General features: G+C 45.8%; 1 protein-coding gene across 5 annotated transcripts in view; it reads right to left on the bottom strand.

Moving 5' to 3' along the window:
* Window positions 1-12,004, bottom strand: part of KANK1 (KN motif and ankyrin repeat domains 1) — a 174,532-nt gene that overhangs the window by 47,403 nt on the left and 115,125 nt on the right. Inside the window, exon 1 of one of the 5 annotated variants that reach the window (XM_006765296.2) lies at window positions 10,524-10,663. The exons of 3 other annotated variants lie outside the window; for them this stretch is intronic. The gene's annotated coding sequence lies outside the window, so the exon portion shown is untranslated. Of the gene's footprint in view, window positions 1-6,881; window positions 7,132-10,523; window positions 10,664-12,004 lie in introns of those variants that run through there. One more of the 5 variants, XM_015565028.1, reaches the window with a different exon arrangement.

Raw genomic sequence — 12,004 nt, 5'->3', positions numbered from 1 at the left:
ACACACACACACACACTCCCCGCCAAAGCCTCCAGGCTGAGCAAGGCTCCCTGCTATAATCCGAGCCCTGGCTCAGCAACCCTCTCATGAAGGAAATGGTTCAGTGTAATGCTGAGCCCAGGCTGGGCTGGAGACAAGTGGTTCCTTTCCTTGGTGTATTTTTATTTAATGCAGCATGCAATTTGAAGGCTAAAAACACTCCCATTTGTAAACCACACACCCAAACCTTTTTTTTTGTTGTTGTTCCCTTAAACATTTTTACCCAAATTAGACCATGTGACTTCCTAAGACACAGAATTCGTTCCCCCTAAAAATGCATTCTGTTTTAGGGTGATCATACATTTGAGCAACCTTTGGTTTCTGTTTAAAAAGTGAAAGAATGATATGTCCCTCTAATGATTTTATTTCAATTCACCACCTTTAAAAAATAAGAAGGAAAAGTTTCTTTTAAACCGTTCGTCACCTATGCCTAAATACACTGGGTAAAAGTGAATCGAGAGGAAGAGATTTACAGAATTTTCTCTACAAGACAAACAAGCAAAGCCAGTTCTAAACAATACAGCAGAGATTACCGAAGATTAGGGATGGCTCTAAATGGCCTGCTTTGTAAAGTTCAAAACCGGAGAAAGGCGCCCTGTTCCAGGGCCCACACTGCACTTGCCTTGTTTGACTGGTTCAGTTTTAGTGTCCGCTCCCTCCCCGCATCACTCCATTTATCTGCTCCTTCCACTCTCCCAGCCCACATCTGGGGGCTGGATACTTCAAGGGATTCTCCTTGGCACAGACATTTTTCTGTGTGAAGCTACAAAGATTAAACTTTTTAAAGATGATGTGGGACTCGTTGAGGTTTGTTTTACACAAAACAAACAAACTGACTGAAAGGGAAATAACAAGCCAAGAACAAAGCTTCCAGTGGCAGGTACTTTGAAATACAGGGTCCAAATAATTCCAAATTATGTCACCCAATACCTCCAACATCAGAGATCTGAGTTAGGCTGATTCTTATGATTTTGGGGGACTTCAGAAAACTTTATGGAGCTATTGACATATCATAAAACTCACCCATTTAAAGTGAACTGTTCGGTGAGTTTTAGTGAAAGTATATACCGTTGTGCATCTAACACCACAATCCAGTTGTAGAAAACATCCATCATCCTTAAAGCTATCCTTGGGTTTGTTTTATCATTTGCTTTTAACAGGTAATTTTTCTTCTCTGTGCTTTTGAAGAAAGCCTGGTATTATTCAGTCACATTAGTATTGTCCCAACTAGATGTTAATATCAAAAGTCTTGTTCTTAAGAATTAAACTGAGGAAAGCAACAGAATGTAGTATTTCTTAATCCTGCAAAGCAAAAATATCCTGCTACGTTTTTATTTTCTTTTATATTGTGTTCTGGTAAGAATAGAGCTTACTCTACAAAGCAGTTGAAGGTAATTATCTTGCATGTGTGCTTCTATGAAGGCAGGTCTAGCAGAAAAAGTCATTGTATGCAAATAAGTCTCTCGTCCTCTGATAGAATTAAAAATAGGAGAGTCACAAAGGTTCCCATTGTAGTGACAAAGGCACACCTGTCTGCCTTTCCTCTCTCTTAATTTATGTACAAAAGAAGAAGCCAAATGCAGTCTGGGAGGATGAAGACGTGCTCAAGGCTTTTCCTGGGATAGGTGGAGAGTAGGCAGAAAAGATGACTCCCAGTGAGAAGGGCAATGGGCCGTAGATAAAAGACCTCTGTGTTTCCTGGCTGGCTGAGGGAGTGCATTGACAGTCTTCCCAGGAGGGTGGCTGCAGAGTTCTGAGCCTGCAAGCAGGCATACCTGAGCCTGTGCCTCTTCTAGGCTTACTTAACAGGATTACTGCATCCAAGTCTTTCTCCACAGGGCCTGACCCCAGGTCTAGAGATAAAGCCAAAATCAAATGAAGTATTGACTGGTAACAATGAATTCTATTTGGGACATTTCAAGATGCATATATCCTGGCATGCCCTGAATTTACCTTCCTCCTCCTCTCCTTGATTTCTTACCACCTTCCCAGTTTCAGAGCCACAGCACAAATGCACCTGGGTTATCAGTCTCACAACAGTCTCCTTGCCCCCATCTCTCCCCACCATGCGCTGCGCACAATTCTTCTTGACCACACTGCTCCAAGTGTGTCAAACATTTACAGGAACTCGTTTAATCTTCACAACAACCCTGTGATTGTCGGCAGTTCACAGGTGAAACTCATGTCATCCATGTTGCTACTCTACTGCTCCCGCCTACTTAACTGCTGTCTTAATGCTACACTGCATTGAAAAGCCACACGCCAAGCACATTCTTTCCTGTGGCCCTTAGGGGGCAAAAGAAGCTGGGGAAGGGGAGGGGAGCTGACATTTCTGGTGGATGGTGTTTCAATGCTTTTGCTTGTACCATTCCTTCCCCTTCTGATGTACACCCCACACCAGTGGTCGGCAAACTCATTAGTCAACAGAGCCAAATATCAACAGTACAACGATTGAAATTTCTTTTGAGAGCCACATTTTTTAAACTTAAACTATATAGATAGGTACACTGTTATTAAGTTAATTAGGGTACTCCTAAGGCTTAGGAAGAGCCAAACTCAAGGGGCCAAAGAGCTGCATGTGACTCGCAAGCCATAGTTTGCTGACCACGGTCCCACACCAAACCTTCTCGCCTGCAGTTGTCTCATCTTCCCAGCCTCCTCTTCCAGCCAGGCTCTCAGAGTAGCTTGTTTTCCCCCCTGTTCCAATCTGTGCACACACCTTACATTCCTACATACTTACAGGAGCTTTGTGCTTTTCATCTCAACCACAGCTGTGCCCCGGCACTGCAGGTGCCCAGGACGCATTCGGTCAATTTAATTCCTTCATGAGGAGCCAAACTTGGAGTATTTCCTTTTAAAGAGCTGCATGAAAATGTCAAGGACTCTGAGCCCAAGTCCTCACTTTACAGCTGAGGCAGGACAATGGGTGATGGGACTAACATCACCTTTGCCATTCGAGGTGAAGGTGCCAAGGCTGGAACCTCCCAGAGCAAGCATGTCAGTGCCACAAGTTCTCAAGCCCGCTGCACAATCAAAGGGCCTGGGCTGTTTCTAAAAATGCCGAGTCACCCTCCCACTCCCACCTCAATGAATCAGCATCTCCTGAGGTGGGACCAGCGGCATCAGCAAGTTTAGAAGCTCCCCAGGTGAGTCTGTGCCACAGCCTGGGATGCGAAACTGGGCTAGAAATCAAGCAAAATCTGAAACGCAAAGTGTGCTCTTCCTTTAGGCTAAAAAGAAGCTGAGAGCCAAATTGGGGGCAGCCCTTCAAGCAATTCCAGTACCTTCAGAGTTCAGATCACAAGTTCAAATACCTTTAGAGTCCAGGCCAGCAATGGAAAGGAAGAGGTCTGGGGGGGTGGGGGAGGGGTGCGGGGAGGGACTCTCCAGTTGTGGACCGATGGAAATGCATCCCAGTGATGTGCCAGATCTTTTGACTTTTCAAGAGAAGCTGAAGAAATTGGTATTTTTATATGAAACTGTCTAATTTAAAAAACGTTGACAATTGATGGGGGGGGGGAAACTATATCAATAAATAACATAATAAAGTAAAAAAAAAAATTGGGGGCAATTAGTTTAAATTTTAAGAAAGGTTTGAGTTGGTCAAACAGAACATGCTACCAGGCCTCCGTGTGGCGCCCAGCAAAGACTTCTGGTATTCATTCGGGATCCAATTTCATTCCTGTTCCCATCCCTTTTCTTTTCCCACTTTCTAAGTGGCCAACTTTTTCTCATTTTATATTGCAAGAGTCCTTGTTGGAACAAGCTATAACAAATTAGAAAAACAATTTTAATTCTGGTGCATATTAACTTAATTGCTTATGTTTAAATTTAGCTCTTTTACTACTAAGATGTTAAAAGAGAAAAAAACTCATGGATACAGACAACAGTGGAATGATTGCGGGGGTGGGTGGGTGGAGGTGAAAGAGGGTACAAGGGGGGGGAGGATAAATGGTGTTAGAAAAATATATATAAAATAAAGATAAATAAATAAATACAAAGGCAACAATCAAAGCAACAGTCCAGGATCCCTTGCACCATTTCTCTCACAGGTAAACTTGATGTGCAAAATCCTGATTTATAAGCCTACCTTGTAAGAAATCATCTTAAAAAGAAACAGACTGAAGGCAAGATGCTGTGATCACTTTTAAAGGGGGCCTGAGTTATTTCTGCTGTATTTGAGACTTCTTCCCAACCCCTAAAGAATTCAAATACCTTATGAGCTACTTTACCCATCTTTTCTCAGACTGTGATGGGGTGTGACACCCAAAGCTGGGTGCCTAAGGAAACCACAGTGAGGGAGAAAAGCGGGCGTAGTTCCTTTCCATGTCACCACAGCGGCTTCTCCACCCACATCCACCAAAGCCCAAGGGACTGTCAGGACTTGAAGAGATTACAAGGACAGGTCCAGCAAGGGCTCCCAGCTCTCTCTTGCCCCGTGAGGTGTGAACAGTGCTGGGTGTTGGAAGAGGACTGACTCCTCCTGTGTGGGGCAGGGATTAGAAGGATCTGCTCCTACAACTGAACGCAAGGGGAGATTTTCCCAGGAGAAGCCACAATCAACATGAGGAGGGTGTGTGCCCCGTGGAGGTGTGCCATTCCACTTAGGAGAGTGAAATTAGGAAGAGGATGCTGCGGAAGATGGCCTATCCTAAAAGGCCAGAAAAAGTCCTCTTTCTTCATTATGCCCTACTCAACCAAGTGCATTTCCCCACACGTATTTGAGCCTTGACACTGGAGTCGCAATGAATTCATACACATTAGGCTTCCTTTTCAGTCTGGGTTGCCCCAGGAATATTACTTTCATCCAATTTAAACAAGAGACTGTCACGCAATATGCTTTCATCTTGAGATTTAAAATCAACATTTAAAAAAATCAAACGGCCCTAGCTGGTTTGGCTCAGAGGACTGAAGGGTCCCAGGTTCGATTCCGGACAAGGGCACATGCCCAGGTTGTGAGCTCGATTCCTAGAAGGGGGCGTGCAGGAGGCAGCCGATCAATGATTCTCTCATCACTGATGTTTCTCTCTCTCTCTCCCTCTCCCTTCCTCTCTGAAATCAATAAAACTTTTTTTTAAAAAAAGGTCAAACGACAAAATTAACTGAAGCACAAAACAAAATAAGGGAATTAAAACTTTAAATTAGATTGCCACAAAGACTATGAAGGCTGTACATAATCAGGGATGATAAGGACAGTTCTTGTCATCTCAAAGGGGTGACAGACCTGCAGAGACCTTCCCAAGAAAACAGTGGCAGAGAAGGAAGGTAGACCAACCGGCCACACTCCCACCTGAGAGGTCACCAACTCAGGTCCTCATCCAGTTTCAACCAGCCACCAAAGCAGACTAGATACTAGGCCTGGGACAAAAGAAACCGACCAGGGTTCCACCTCCTCTCTCCCTGGTTGGGTTGCTAACAAGCAGAGAAAGGAGAAAGGAGAGAGGCCATGAAAGAACTTTCCAAATGGCCTGTGACAATAACCCTCCCTGGACAACCACATTCTATCAGGTCACCTCTCCCTGAAACCCAAAGCATCTAACAGACACTGTCATTGTCAGCCTCCCTAGAGTACGTGATGGGAAGAAGGCAGATACCAAGACCTCCACTTAGTCAGAGGAGGAAGAAAGCAAGCACGTGTGTGTGACAAAGTGAGAGCCGCCTGTGCATTCAGGTGGGGAGAAAACTGCAAAGGGCATAACAAGATAAGACTGGCAACTGGCAGGGCTCAACCCCAGATTCGTAAGTAGGCACTGTCCTGCGTTTTGCTCTGTATTAGATGCCCAGCATTATGCCAGCACAAAGCCGGTGTGCTGCAAATACCTGCCGAACACTGAGCATGCTGACTCTATGCTCAGCACTACGCAGGCCACGATGGGCACACCAAGATGAAGATGACACGGAATCCTGCCTCACAAGACCTCAAAGCCTACATATTCGTGAGGTACACAACCATAACTCTTACCTAAAAGCAAGTGATGACAACTACTTAATAGAGTGCCAAGCTCCCTGGGAATAAGGAAGAGGAAGGGTGACTTCCCATTGGGAGTATCTGAGAACACCTGTTGGAAAAGGTTAAGAGAAGAAGCAGGTCGTGAAGGAGAAGAAGGGCTTATCTTAATAGGTAAGGGGAAGACGTCCAGAGGAAGAGAACAGTGCTCTGAGCAAAGCCACTGAGGGGAGAACAGGACAGAGTGGGACCGGGGAGCAGCAGCTGGGAGGGTGCAGGGGGCCGCACCTCTTTCATAGCTCTTTGGGCAGACCTGGTGTCTTGCTACTTGGAGCCGTGGAAGCTTGGAAGGCTCACCATGATTTCTGCACGCACGAGGACGGGAGAGACAGAAATAGACCCTGGATTCTATCGAAATAAGGCCAAAACCAACAGCTCAGAGTTAAGAGAAGGGAACAGAGATTAAAGTGAGTGAAAGATAAAATGGTTGGAGAGAAAGAAAAAATAACAAAAGTATAGAAAGCTGGATGATCCTTAATCTTGCCAGCCACCCTTAGCAAAACAAAATCACAAAGCAGTGAGAATGAGGCAAAGACAGACCAACTTTCGCAGGCCTGAGGAATGCAGCGTTCCACAAGAGGGAAACAGCTGCCTTGACTGCCACACACATGTATGTGCAGTCACTTAAAAGCCAGCTGCTGAATGAATGAACTGGCTGAACTGAAGCATTTCTCCGGAGTTCTGAGTTATTCCTTCTGGGAGTCCCCAAATGACACCCCGATATAAATGCACCCCTATTTGGAAAGTTTACTTTTTCATCATCCAAGTGTCCAGAAGACAGACCACCAAAGAATAACACCCCAGAGGAAAAGCCCCCAGCTGGGGTCCCCTCTACCTTTCTGAAGATGTTCTGGTCTTGGGTTTCTTCACTTAAGAGCAGTATCCAGAGGTGGTGTAAGTTCCAGCAGCTTTCTAGTGCCCAAAGAACGTCTGTGCACCCTTCCTCAGAGATCACACAGTGTGTGTGTGTGTGTGTGTGTGTGTGTGTGATGCAGGAGAGTGCAGAAGGCAGTGCTCAGGGTCTGCTGGGATTCCTTACGGGACAGGCTGGCAGAGCTTGTGATGTGACCGCTTCCCCTCACACGGCCAAACAGCTGTCCCTGGGGCCGACGTGGAAAGCGTGGTGCTAATGGAAAAATCTGGTGGCACAGGACTTGGGTGTTTTGCAATGTTTTCCTGTAGGCTGCCGCTGCATTGGTCCCACATGCAAACTATTCCCTCCTCCCCTCCCGGCCTACAGACTTCCAGGTCTCCACCCCGAGTGCTATAAAAACCAGTGTCTCATCGGGCTGATTCACCCCTGGAAGGGGCGGAGTCCCGGTGAGGGTTCATGCTGCATGGAGCCGGCAGGTCTTCTGCCTCCTCTGCCAGGCCAGAGAAGACAAACCTGTCTTTGTCCTCACGGTCGGAGGGGACCATGCCAAACGGGCTGCCTCAAAAACATGTCCCTGGTGTGCTCCTGATCTGAATAAAGCATCCCCGCCACTGGATCTGAAATGCTGGGGGAAAGGAAATAAAATTGCCGTACCTTTTTGTGGAATGTGGAATGTGGGTATGTGGAATGAGATGAGGGGGATACTGAGAGCAGAGAGAGAGAGTGAACTATTTTGGGTGTTAGTTATAAAAACGCCAGCGCTGATGCACACGGACTAAGCTTTTAAAGGTATGAATCAGCTGGATTATGGATTATTAGAACGGTCACATCTGTCTCCCCTTTTTATATTTCTAGTCTGGGAATATTCTCCCTTTCTTCTTCCAGGAGACTCTTAAATGTGCCTTCCGGAGAGAAACACTCCTAGTGCCTTAGCCTGATGGGCGGTGGATGCCAGAGGAAAGGGCACCAGAACATGGGCAGGGATGGGAAAACCGGGCAGGACAAGCTGAATCAATGTTTTCCCGAACTTATCTGCACAGCTGGTAGGATTTAGCAACTAAACCAAACACTGTGAGACTAAATTTAGAGAATCGCATGACTGTCTCTTGATGCTACCTAACAGAAGTCTCGTCCAAAATATAAAAGACCCCCTTCGAGAGAAAACTTTTCCAAGTAAGTGAAATTGTGGAAAAGAACCTAAAATAATCTCAGTACTTGTGACTATTCATAGCTAATGACTTCCATGAACTATTACTCTAGTACCAGCTCCTTAATAAAGTCAAGATTCACATGTCACATTGCAACCACGGCCACAACCTTTGATCCAGCTGGGAGAAATGTCACGGACCACTCAAACGGGGCTTGCCACTAACAGGACGGAGCAAGAGTAGTACGAAGGTTTAACTTTCAGGATAAGAACAAACCCCACGACTCCAACAGTGTGTCCCTCGGCCCAGCTCTCCCACATGTCCACCGTTCTGCTTTTCTACCTGTTGGTTAGAAAGGCCTTCTGAATATTACAGAATATTATTTAACCTGAATTTTCAGCCATGGCTTGCTCCCAGAACTGCTAGGATTAGAAATCTAGTCACAATTTTTTTTTCCAAATCCTCAAAATAGCAGCATGCTTATTATTTTTAAGTTGTGAGATCACGAAGGTTATATATACAAATGGGCCGCACAGTTTAAAAACTTCTCATTTCCAGGCTTCATAGGGAGCTACAACCCCAAAGCAGAACCAGGCTCTGCCTCTAAAACAGGAGCACAGTCCTACAGCATGTGGAAATGAGGAAGCCAGCTACAGCTCACTCCGAAAACATCCCACAGAGAAGCCAGGAGAGGGAAACGGGAAACACCAATTTATTTTTAATTAGAATTTCGAGACGTGTTGGAATGGCTCTTATCAAATCTGATTTCCTGGCTGGGTCTTCCTTGAAGTTTTTATTAGAGAAGTCTCCTCAATGCAATTTTAATTAAAATCTGTTGCCAGAAAAGAGCAAGAATTTATTACTCCTCTGAATTTGGGAACTCTGTTAGTATTTTTCGTGCCAGATCAAAACAAACAGCTTTTTTTTTTTTTTTTTTTAAATAGAAAAGGACCCCGGAGCAGAAACCGAGAGCTTCGGTCACTCATTCCCTGAGCCCATACAAACCTTTCTCAGAAACGACACAGAGGAGATGAGCTGGAATTATCCAGCACACAGGAAGAACGCAAACCCTGGGAAAGGAAGCTGGTGAGTTACGCTCTGATGGGCTGAGCTGGCTCACCCAAGTCCTTCAAGAAAGAGGGGAAGTGCACAGTCAGAAGCCAACGCCAGTACTCACGATGGGAAGTCTGTGGGTGAGCAGGCACAGGACACGCACGTCCTTGGAGGAAGGGCCGTTCTAATCCTTTGCCCCACGATGCAAGCTTAGAGTGACAGCAGCAGCTCAAGTCCTCAACACAGTGGACCTCCCTGTGGGGTTTTCATTTGGTGTTTTTTTCTTTCTTGTTGGCACCCACCAAGCATCTAGGAAGACGTCTCCAACCAGAGGGTATCTTTGCCCGGCACCCTACCCTTCCTATACTCCCTACACTCGCTGGAAGTACCTGCCTCCGCCTGGCTGGAGAGATAATCACCTGCCTGAAATCAGACGCTTAACCCATTACGACTCGCTCAAGGTTTGGAGCAAGAAAGCGTATTAGGTGAAGCTGGCCTATTGCTTGGATGAAAACTCAAGCCCTGTAAACAGGCAAGCCCCGAGCAGGCAGGGACTCTGAGAACCTCTGAAGGGGCTGCATGCATCCTGGGGTTTTGTTTAACCAGACAGGCAGGGCACCGAAACCCAGGTCTCCTGTTTGTAGGTAGTCTCGGCATTTCCACCGCTAGGAAATTCAAGGATAACGGCTTTTTACTTAAAAAATGTAACTCTCTTGTCATCCACCATCACTGTGAGAAAATGAATTATCCCATTGATAAACTTCAGTGTGAAATTAGCCTTCAATAAACGAACAACGGACAGTTTCTTTTAAAGTTGAAATGCACTATCTAACTAAATTCAATTATTAAATGCATATAAGATATCAGATATATTTTAATTTGCCTCTCTAAAATAATTCACACCAAGAGAAAATAACTGAGCAACATAACCCCTTATCAGGAAGGACATTTTATTCTTAACCATGCTACTTCTGGGTTTTATACATTTTCTGAAATTACATACTTCCCCCTGGATCTGTTTAATCAGAACTTCACGGACACCACACTTCTGATTTTAATGTCAACGGAATGCCGTAAGCAAAGAAAAGAGACTCTCCATATTGAACGTCTGGCTTAGCCATTAACTGTGTGAGCTGGACAAGTCGTGTTCTGTCACCTAAAAGTCGGGCAGGGAGATTGGACAGGTAGAATCTAAAAGACCCCCTCCCTCCTCGAGCTCTCACAGGTTTTTGTTCCACCCTCTCAGCGCTCCCGATACGCCACTGAACACACCGCTGATGGGAGAGTGCAAAGCACAAGCAGGAACACACATTGGATCCTTTTGCACATGGAACCAGGAGACCCCGGAAGGTCATGCCAGCTACCCACAAGCCGAAGCAGCCCCGGTTTCTAATCAGCTCACCCTCTGCCTCTGAACCAGCGCCGAGGCGGACGACACGCCGGGACTCGCCACGGAGAACACGCCACCTCTGCTGTGGCCGGGGACTCTCTCCACAGGTGGCCTCAGAAAACACCAGGGTGGTTCCAGCCAGACCAGTCAGTGCAAACTGGTCTTGCACTTGACAAACAGCGGGCAGTTCCTGCTGTCAGGGTCACCGCAGTGGGCTCAGAGTTCTGTTTGAGAAATACTCCTGCCCAGAAAAAATATTTACACAACCGAGAGTGGGCTGCAGGCGCTCCACCTGCGCTGCCAGGAGCCTCTGGCTCTGAGTGACCGGGGGGGTGCCAGTGGCCTTTGTACCTCCTTGAAGATCAGCGTGGAGACAAAGCCTGGAGCCGAGTAACTGACAGGCCCACGTATGAAATGTATTCTATTAATTTAAAATGACAGCCGCATTTTCATGCAATTCAATAAAGACTTGAATAAGGAAATAACGTTATCTGTCTCGGGGGGGGAATGTATATATTTAGGCTGTGAAAGAGAAACAGCAAAAGAGGGCAAAACGGCAAGTAAACTAGTAAAGGCAAGTGTTCGCAAAAATAAAAGATGGTGACGGCAGGCAGAAAAAGCCGCTCCATAGCGCTCCTCTGCCTGTTTCCTGTAACTGCTGGACTCGGAACAGCAGCACAGTGCCTGCCCCCGTGCCACAGCCACCCTGGCACGAGGGCACCTGCCCGGGTGTTTATTAGTTCAGGAGCGCACGGCAGAGGCAGCAGGGGGGCAGTGATGTCCTCTGACATCGGACCTGCACCTTGCATCTTAAAAAGTGTTTTTTATGGTTGTTGTTTCTTTTCTTTTTTTTTTTTTCTCTCACAACAATCCTGTGAAGAAGGCAGGACGGGTATTATTATCTTCATCTGACAAATAAGCTACTTATTATTTGGCTTCTGAAGAGATTCTAAACTCTTAATTAACGTTTCACAACATTAATTAGTGTTTAGAGAGGTATCAATCAGTGCCTCCAGTTTACAACATGATTCAGAAACTTGGGGAAAAGTAGACTGTCCCCATCTGAAAAATCTGCAGAAATACAGCAATTTTCCTAACCAAAGACCTCCCTTCCCCCATGTACTTCCTAATTAGCTATAAGAGGACAGTCATAATCCATTATGATGCTCATTCTCATCACATTAAAAAATGACATTAGGGCCCTAACAGGTTTGGCTCAGTGGATAGAGCGTCAGCCTGCGGACTCAAGGGTCCCAGGTTCAATTCCGGTCAAGGGCATGTACCTTGGTTGCAGGTACATCCCCAGTAGCGGGTGTGCAGGAGGCAGCTGATCGATGTTTCTCTCTCTCAGCGATGTTTCTGACTCTCTATCCCTCTCCCTTTCTCTCTGTAAAAAATCAATAAAAAATATTTTTTAAAAAAGAAAGAATGCCTAAGTAAAAAACAAACCAGTAATAATAATTCTATATAATAAAACCCTAATATGCAAATTG

Source organism: Myotis davidii, unplaced genomic scaffold (assembly GCF_000327345.1).
Source record: "Myotis davidii unplaced genomic scaffold, ASM32734v1 scaffold616, whole genome shotgun sequence".
Lineage (NCBI taxonomy): Eukaryota > Metazoa > Chordata > Mammalia > Chiroptera > Vespertilionidae > Myotis > Myotis davidii.
Note: the sequence above shows the minus strand (reverse complement) of the source record. Positions and strands in the feature narration are given on the sequence as shown.